This window comes from Lycorma delicatula, chromosome 8, assembly GCF_047948215.1.
Source record: "Lycorma delicatula isolate Av1 chromosome 8, ASM4794821v1, whole genome shotgun sequence".
NCBI classification, from domain to species: domain Eukaryota; kingdom Metazoa; phylum Arthropoda; class Insecta; order Hemiptera; family Fulgoridae; genus Lycorma; species Lycorma delicatula.
The window spans coordinates 7,701,586-7,712,128 of record NC_134462.1 but is presented as its reverse complement, the minus strand read 5'-3'; positions in this window follow the sequence as shown (position 1 = coordinate 7,712,128).

Below are 10,543 nucleotides of genomic sequence, written 5' to 3'. Positions count from 1 at the left end.
AGTGCAATAAAAGTTTATATGAAAGTGAAACTGGTACCAGGAAGGATGCATAACTGGAAGTCAGTCATGGTTGTTTTCCTTTTCACAAATAATATTTTTTTATTCAAAGATTGAGACATATACAAAAGTAGTTTTCTTTAACAGAATTCCTCAAAAAATTATAATTCAAATAAGAACAACTAATAACATAAATTCTTTCTTTTTTTATTTATTTTATTCCATTAATTCCTAACTGTGGCTTACTTCATAGAAATAGTGCTGCTTGCCAAACAGCATGATAAAAAAATAATACTAATGATACAAATATAAATAAAAGTCATAATAATTGTAATAAAGTGAACTGTAAACAAATTTATTTCAGCATCTATGACAGATGTTTTGAAATAAACTGTTCGAATAAAATCCACAAAAACTAAATACAGTATAAGAATTTCAAAGTTTATAAAAACAAAACATATCAAAATTTGGCAAATTTTAACTATATATTAAACAAAAAAATTGTATCAGAGAACAAAATAATTAAATATTTTTTGAAAATAAACAATCAAAATTTAAAAAAATGAAATAAAACAATTTGCTAGACATCTTTAAAGCCAATTATTATTTTTTCTTAATGTATACATTGAAATCTGTTCAACTGCTGAACAATCAGCAACCCCCTTCCATGGTCCAATGAGATGAGGATGATGTGTATGACATGTAGATGAGTTGTACAGACTCAGGCCGATCTGAGAAATGTGGTTCATTGAACTCCATCACCAAAGTACACTGGTATTCATTGCATAACAGAAATTAACTTTTACTAGGATTTGAACCTCAGAACCTTAGAATTCAAAAATCAGGTCTTAAACAGGTGATTTGTGACAATGAGTTAACCACTAGCCTGGTGGGCCGTAAAGCTAATTAAAAATTTCTTTTATCTAAATATATTTCAAATAATTTATTTCATAAGTTGACAATACTAGCAACCAATTCCAATAACTAAAATTTTTGTATTGCATATGAACACCAATAAACAGTAAGTGAATTGAATAATGCATGATGTCATCTAATAAATATTTTATAAATTTTCCAATAACGTATACACAGATATTATCCTTTTTTAAACAGATCATTTATGAAAGAAAAAATCAAATTTTATAACTTAGTAGAAAATTATTCAATTGATGATACTGGATTTTATAAATTATTACTGATGTTAGGAAAATTTTTCTGATTTTGAGAAAAAGATTAAAATACTTTATTTGGAAAAATCAGACACTTAAAAATGTTATTAAATAATAGGCTATCTCCTGAAACTAAGGTTTATTTTTTTATTAATTTATAAAATTTCTTTCCTAACTATCAACTTCAACTAATTTTCTTTAAGAATTTCTAGTAGTTTAAAATTTGTCTACGTTCTTATTATTTGACAATTGGTGAGAATAGTTAAAAAATAAAAATAAAAACCCAAACCAAATTGTGCAGTAAAACAACTTTAAAAACTTATTTTATAATAATGAGTTTAGTTATCTTTATGGCTATCCTTACTTGCCATTTTCAGATTGGTATCAGCTGACATTACAGTCGGCACTTTTTTGACATTAACCAGACATACATTAAGAACTTGGTTAAAAAAATTGATTATGTTTGTTGATTTACTATGTCATTGGTGGGAATTTTGTATGTTTATATACTGTATATAGTTTATAATGTTCAAATTTATAAAATGTGAAAAGGAACAAATTCTATGGCAGATACAAAAAACACATCAGCTCTTTCATGAGGAATAAATTACTGTGCTTACCACTTTATCTAATTATCAGGAAAGGAAGAAAATCTAATTTCAAAAGAAAATTTCCTTTCAAGAGAGAAAAGTAAGAATCAAAATCTGTAAGTTTTTCCTACAAAAATGATTTTTTTTCTAAAATGCATCCCGAGAAAAAAAATCACAAAAACATCTTATATGAAATCCATGCAATCATAAATTTCAATGTACAAAACTTCCATTTAAAGAAAATGACTCTTAATATCTATTCAAAATGTTAAATATTTCTAATAAAAGTCATCACAAATTCTATGATCTTTAATTATTTTAAATAAGATCATTCTGTAAATGAAGAATTTTATTTTAACTGGGGAAAAATAGCTGCCTGACAATCTTTGCGATTAATACCTTAGATTAGGTCAGAGTTTAAATAAACTCATGCAAAAAATGTCATTAAAATTATTTGAGCTGTAATCACATGGTCTATGGACACAGAGATATAAAAGTCAGTATAACAATTAATTTGGTTCAGTTTTATATAAAATACAAAGACATCATTATATCAATCTAACATTTTTTCCTCGGCTAATTTTTTAATATCTGACATTAAAAATGTTGTCTTATTACTACAAACATATCTTTCCAGATCGACTGTATCATCTCAATCAGATTTAAATTGGGATGGTAAGGTAGAAGTTGCAGAACCTGATGCCTGTTTTTTTTTAAGTTTTTCAAAATGGTACGTTATTTTTGAATTTATATGTAATTTAATTATGTCACACAACTGGTTTTAACATTGCTTTATTAAATGGAATATTGTTCTTTTTTAACCAATTAATCATGCCACTTTTCCTATCATTTGAATTCGGAGGCTTCTCTAGGAATGAATTGTAAGTATGGCGAATTATCAATAACAACCACTGACTGTGGGGAGGGAAGACCAGTTATTAATTTTTCATATGCCCACTTCATGAAATTGTTGTTGTTGATACTGTAATGATAGTCACCACTTTTTGAACTCATTCTCCATGTTAACATCACATTCAGGAGAACTCCATTTCTTCTCCAGCATGGATTATAATTAACCTTTATTAATTAGCACTTTTACTTCTGCACCACTGTCATCCAACCATGATTTTATCAAATAGGATCTTAAAATATATGATCCATCCAAATAAACAATCAAAGAATTTCTTTTTTGAAATCGGTCATTTTTCTTAAATATTTTACCCTCTTCCACCAGATGTTTTCTTTCTCAATCAACATTTTCTATTATTATCAGTTTTACACCACTTAAATCCTAATTTTTACAGGATAGCTGCTGGTATAATTCCAGAACCTTTAAATTGAATATTATTTTGAAGTTTTTCATGTAATTTATTTAATGTAGGCAGTTCATTATGTTTTACTATAAACTCATAAACTGTTCTTCTTACAATGCCTTGATCAAAACTGTCTAATCCACTAACTGGTTTTGAACATTGTTTAACATTTTTTTGTGAGCTGAATGAGCACGACTGCGATTTAGAATTATATAGATTTAAGAAGATCCTGCTTTTCTTTTCAGAGTTTTTGAACTCCTGATCTTTAAATCCCAAAAGCTGCAGTGGTTCTTTCTTCAAATTTTTAAATGCATATTAAATGTTTGTCATCTTCTAACTGTCTTAACTTATACCTTCTTTCTTCATAAAATCATATATGTTATTAACTGTTTCACAAGCTTGCCTATGAAACTTTTCATTATTAACTATGGATTTAAATTCTGCCATTGAAAAAAAATTCACTAAAAAAACTCAAAAAACATACAAATTCATTAATACATACAAAACAGTAATATGCTACACATTACATAAGGAAAAGCTATACCATTTTTACTAGGAAACACTAAGAACTGAATGATGTTTATTAGTATAAACATCATCAACAATACTAATATCCATTAAAAGTGTTTATAAATATAACTCAAATGAAATACTTTGATAAAGTATTTGTATACAGTGGTTATTCATTTTATGACTCACTTGATGGAGGGAGTGTAATAATAACCTATTAATACAAGTATAAACTATTCGTTTTTATACAGTATACAATAAGAAATATTTATTAGTATATTAAATATTTTTAAACAAATTATTGTCTGAAATTAAACAAAATGATAATAAATTTTAATTTTGGAAAGAATTTTTGCTGTTTGTGAAAATAGTTAAACACTGTATTGCTGAATACTCTGTTTCTAAATGAGCCTAATGTTACCAGAAAAGAGTAATATAATGCTCAGCATAGGAACTGTTTGTCTCATGCAAGCATGAGGCAAACATTTTCATCATACATACTGTACAATCATAATACTTTGAAAGATTAAATTCAAAACTGATTTCCTCATAAGTGGGTAGTAGAATACTTCTCAAACACTGACTTCATATAGAAGGCCTGGAGATAAAATGGAATGTCTTATATTATCCTTGACTATAAATTTTTTTATTATAATAACACTCATTACTGTAGTACTAATCTTTTACTCATTTAACAGAACATGTTGCTCTTGCTGAGCAATTTCAACTTCCTATTATTATATATTAATATTATATATATATTCTATTAATATAAATCTCTTTTAAATTTAATTTTGTTTGCGCACTAGAACACATCAGAACAGAAAATACCTATTTACTGGAAACAAATTCAATACTACAAGGGTTGCTATTTATATTTCTGGTCTAATAATGAAAAAACAAATATTTATGATCAAAATTGGTTTTATTGTTTTTCAAAATATTCTCCATAAAGATCAATACACTTTTGCATGCGTTTGAACTAATTTTCGAAGCACTTTTTCCACTCCAATTGAGGTAACTCCAAAACATGCATTTTGAATGCAATAACCACTTCTTCAGGTGTTGAAAGTCGTTGACCATTTAATTTTTTTTTGATGTGTGGGAATAAATTTTTTTTTTGTCATTGGGTGCCAAATCAATTTTTTAATTTTATTTTGTTGTTTAAGCATGACTGCATTTAACTACAAACTTAAACCATAGTACTTTTTTTAAATGACTTTTTTGTGATCAAAGATAGTTAGGTCTTTCTGATTTTGCTTAAAAAGAATATTCTGACCAAATCAAAATAATTTATTTTTTGACATAATTAAATGTTGTTTAAATAATACAGAGTTAAAGTATTTTTGTTCAGTAGCAACACTACTAATATTACAGTAGAAAAAGAGAGAGAATTAAGGTCTGTATTTCTTTTCAAATAAATCCATTATATACTTCTGATATGAATTCAACTTAATTACTTTTGTTACCTCCATTTTTGAAGATGATTTGTTCATTTCTAAAAATGAATATAAGTATTTTCATATTCCTAATTATTTTACCTTTGAATGAACTACTATAATTTTACTTTTTATTACAAATAAGAACCCATGTATAAACCAAATGATTATAGGGAAAAACTGACAGAGACAAGCGATTCCTGAAAATGGGATAATCATTGTTAAGAATAATAAGCATATATTGTTTTAGGTTGTATTTAACATTTTGTACCTAGATAATGATTTTTACATGGAGCTTACTGTAATCATATCATGTTAGAATTACTACATAAAATGAGGAGTAAAATGGTTTCCTGTTGAATTTCCTTCTTGCATCAAACAGTATGTCAAACTCACCAAATTAATAATGATATTCAGTTCTACCAGTAACAAATCTATTCTGTTCACCATTGAAACTTGACTCTAAAGTGAACAGAACTCTTAAGAAAGAAATGTTGACTATTGCCTTATATAAACATAATTAATATGTCTGTTAAAGCATAGAATGTTAAGGTTGGCTGATCTTTTTCATTCTTCAAAATTATTTAATCAGCTGCTATAAATATATATTTATTTAAATAATTAAAATTTAAGTGTTATTAATTCTTCAATAAGTAAAAGCTAGAATAAATTAAATAAATAATTCAGGTATTCCTTCAGTGTGACTAGGAAAGTACCACTCATTATTATTTCTACAAAAATATTTGTTACATTTTATACTCTGCAATTAATTATTACCATTTTACTTTTAACTTATAAATGTAAATATTAGAATTTTACATTTTCATTTTATTATTACTATTCTATTAATTATTTATAGAAAATGGTTTAACAATTAATTCAGTTAGCACTTACTGATTAACTTAATAATGTCATCTATTGTGTTTTGGTTATTTTCAATGTTTACATTTAAAGTATTATTATGATAGTTGGTATTATATATATATTCAATTTATAAATAATTTGAAAGAGTTTATCATTCAGTTATTATTATTACTAATAACCATGATTGATTTATTTATTTAGCCAATTATGTTAACGGTATAGAATAGAATAAGTGATGTTTGTAATCAAAATAAAAATTTCATTTTAAGTGATATCTGACTGGTTTACCTTGTTTATAAATAATTAGTTTATTTTCATATGACAAAAATAATTAAATCTACTTTTGTTATAGCCTAAATTACCCAATATTCTTCTGAGGATTAACTCATAATACATTACCAGTAGAGAAACATTCAAAGAATTCAAACATGTTTTGCAAATATAAAATTAATTTATAATGGCCATTATCATTAACAAAAAATGATTAGTTCATATGATGATCAAGTGGTACAAAGTCTATTGATATATCACTTTTGTTGTTTGTAAGTAAGCAGAAGTTTGGGAATTATCTCATTGAACATCCTCTCTATATCATCTTTCAAATTATTCCTATTACTGTTCATCCCTTGGGATTTATCCTTTGTAGTGGATTTCCAAAGAATTTGTAGAAATTGTTACTGTGCATGGCCAGATTTTCTAAGAGGGTGTCAGGGTGACCAACTTTTCTTTATGTTTTAGAGTCTACTAAATACAATTCTGCAATATGTATACATATTGCAGAATTTTATGTATATAAAAAATTTTATGTATAAAGATTTTTATGTATATATAAAATTTTTTCACACTCTACTGGATGCAAATCTTAACCAATTTTGATGAGACTTGACAGGGTATCGTAAACATATTGGTAATGCAATTCCTATAGATTTTTAAATCTGTTCACAGGAACCAAAGTTAGAGCCATAAAACTGGATTTTTGGGTACATTTTCAGTTTTTTTCGTTCTACTAGGTGCAATTTTTAATCAATTTTGATGAAACTTGATAGGATGATGTAAATCTAGTAGAAATAGAACCTATTGATTTTCAAGGTAATTGGTTCACTGGAACCAGAATTTGAGGGAAACAACTGGGTTTTTGGATTCTTTTTTGAGGTTTACGTGTTGTAACTTGTAGGGTAATATGTTTGAAAACCAAAATTATATTTGCGTGAGCCCCACCAGGTGTAAGCTGGTTTCCCAATGGTCCCAAAACCTCAAGTTTGAAGCCCAAATCAGATTTTTGTGAGCACCGCCAGATGCAAGCTAGTTTCACTATAATAGTTCAGTTTTGCAATAATCCAAAATGTGATCTGGTATGAAGGAAAGTGGTTGATGTCTAAAATATTGGTTTTAATTGTTTTCGGTCAATTTGAACCTTTTCTTTTTTGTAGGCATGGCTCCAAAACCACAAAAATTATGGTAATAGTATTAAAGTGGGTTGTTGGCAAGCAGCATTGTTAAGCAATTAATGCAGTCACAACTCAACAAATATGTGAAAAGGAGGAAGAAAAAACACAAGTAGACAAGTTTAATATATTTATTGGAACAATGCATAATACTTCACAGTATTATAAAAGAACACATGATACAAACATAAAATGAAATACAAAAAAAACACTGAAAGCAAGCTAAAACACCAAAGGCAGTGTTTTTAAAAAAAAATCATTGCAGCAGTGCAACATCCTTTCTTTCTCAAGTAAAATTTGAAATCTATCCTACTTAAGCTCTTACTGCGACAGTTTTTTTTTTAATTTGGTTCCTGACCAATATCCTGATTTCTGAACTTATGTAACATCTTTAACATCACAAAGAAACCACATTTCAGCAACCTGTATCCTATTCTCTTAGCGTTTTGTCAATGCACATGCTTCACAGTCGTTCAATAACAAGGATCGCACAATAGTTCTGTAAAGCTTTAAAATGTTTCTTGGTAAGCCTATTTTTTAATAATGAACTAATTGTTCCATATTTACAAATAACAATTATTTGAGTTTATTGTTTATGTCCTTGTTATCAGGAGAAATAATATCATGAGTGAGGTTACTGAAATGTGATACTTGTTCTATAGGAATGCTCTTAATAAGAATCCTGTATTATTGGCTCATTTCCACAAAATACCATTGTTTTGGATGAAGGTATTTTACCATTTAAGAAAGAGATAACATAACATGCATCAACCTTAACTCAGTCTTTATTATTTCTATTTCAGTTTAAGAAAGAAAAAACAAATAAATAATACAAATTTCAATAAATTTAATCCTACATCAAGCACAAGGGGCTGTATGATCTTGTAACTGAAAATAATTTTTCCTAGTATATAATATATGAATCCTTTGTTCATTAAAAACTAACAAATGCAGAGATCTTGGATGAGGGATATTAATAAGCAGACAAGCCAGAAATTTTAAGCTGGAAATAACGTGTAGCCAGAAATTTCATTCATTAAGGGAAAAAAGATTAATCCTTTTACTTCATTATTATATTTCTGTCTCCATGGCAAAGAAATAAGTTATGAATTTTTTTCATCAAATGTGTGTGTTCTTTAGTTACCATAGCTACTATTATTCTTTATTTTTTAATTTAGTCTCTTTTTCAGATTTCTGTAAAGCCTGAATACTTTATTATTTATCAGTACTATTCTTACAAACATGAGAATAATGAACAGTGCGAAGGTCCAGGGGGCAGAGCCCTCTGGGTAAATGGGAATGGTGACCAAAGCGAGCTCTGTGGGTGCCCAAGGTGCTGTCTCCCTGCAACATGGGATTGATGAGCAAAGCAAGCTTCGCAGTCCTGGGGTAGGTCCTGTGACCCCTGGAGGCCCTGAGAAGCCCCTAAGTTGCATTTGAGGTGCGCCTTGGCCGACCTGGGCTCTGAGGGTCCAGTATATATATACTAGCTAGCCTGTCTAGCTAAATATATATATTGGTGAGAGATTAATTTATGACATAAATAACAGGAAAACAGATGAACATCCTATGTTAATTACAACACCAATTTAAAAAACAACTTAGTCTTCTAAATACATGAAATTGTGCTTCTATTATATCTTTTCAGAGCTATTTCTTGATACACCATTGGCGTTATTCATATCATGACTATTGTTGCAGGTGGTAAAGTGTTAATGGTAGCCTTCTGTAAGAGGTTAGAAAATATTTTAGAATATGGTTGAGTTTACTCATTAAAATTTAAAAAGCTCATCCTCTCTAAATGAAGCTGGATTATTGGACCAGCAACTGGCTTCTTGCTACTTATGTCATTTTGCTGCAGTAACTACCTCCTCCACTGCTACTAATAAAAGTACCAACACTACTTCAGCCAACCAGGGAGAAATGTTGCAAACTACCGGGTTGGTCTAGTGAACACATCTTCCCAAATCAGCTGATTTGGTAGTCGACAGTTCCAGCATTCAAGTCCTAGTAAAGCCAGTTATTTTTATATGGATTTGAATACTAGATCATGGATACTGGTGTTCTTTGGTGGTTGGGTTTCAATTAACAACCACATATCTCAAGAATGGTCTAACTGAGACTGTACAAGACTATACTCATACATATCATCCTCATTCATTCTCTGAAGTAATACTGAATGGTAATTCCTGGAGGCTAAACAGAAAAAAAAGAGAGAGATAGAGAGAGGTAGAAATGTTGCAAACCTATATATACTTTGATAAGTAATAGTGTATGATTTATGCTGTCTTTTTTAAAAGTGAAAATTTCATACTGTAAGTATTTTGAGATCATGACTTTTGGAAACTATAAGTAAAATTTCCACATTGTGATCAGTATCTTGCATGTGTCCTTTGTATGTGGGTGATTAGAAAAAGATTTTATGTATAGGCTTCTATTTGATTTCTATGGGTAAAAACCTAAGATACATGTAAAACACAATGAGAAACAATATAGAAAATATTATGCCATTGCAATTTTGATGACAACATCATAATCTGGTACAAAGGTAATATGATGTGTATAATAAGTCGAACCAAACTTAGAAATAACTGAACAATGAACTTACAACACTCAAAAATATAATTATTCAGCTTTCCTGATTTACACATATCCACAGCTTGATCTTATCTATTATCTATCTATTGTTATTTTTGGACTATATCTGTAATAAAACAAGAACACTTTTAAAATTCACAAAAAGACCACAACTAATGCATCTAGATTTTTCTCACAGCACAAACATTAAGTTTGCTCACATATGTTACAGTGTGAGAAAAATACAATTTAAAAAATAAAATACTCTAAAAATATGTAATGAAACTGATTTCAAAAAAAACATATTGTGCTATAAACTAAAAAATAATACTATTCCATTAGAAAGGAAGAACTTCCTTAAATTTTGAATTTTAGTTTTACTAAAAACAATTATTAAGCTTATTAACTCTTAATCTCATACCAACAGTGTAAAATCAAAATTTAGCGAAAAATCAAGTAGGTTTACTATTCTCTTTTTTGGATAATTTGTTTTTTTTGTGTTTAATTGTAGATTTTTAAGTTTTAACTTTATTTAAAATATGGATATACCTAAAAAAACCTTGTCAAAATGAAAAAAAAATTGTTTGTGAGAAAGTGGCATAAAACCTGTATCTTGTTAAAAGAAGGAAATATCATATA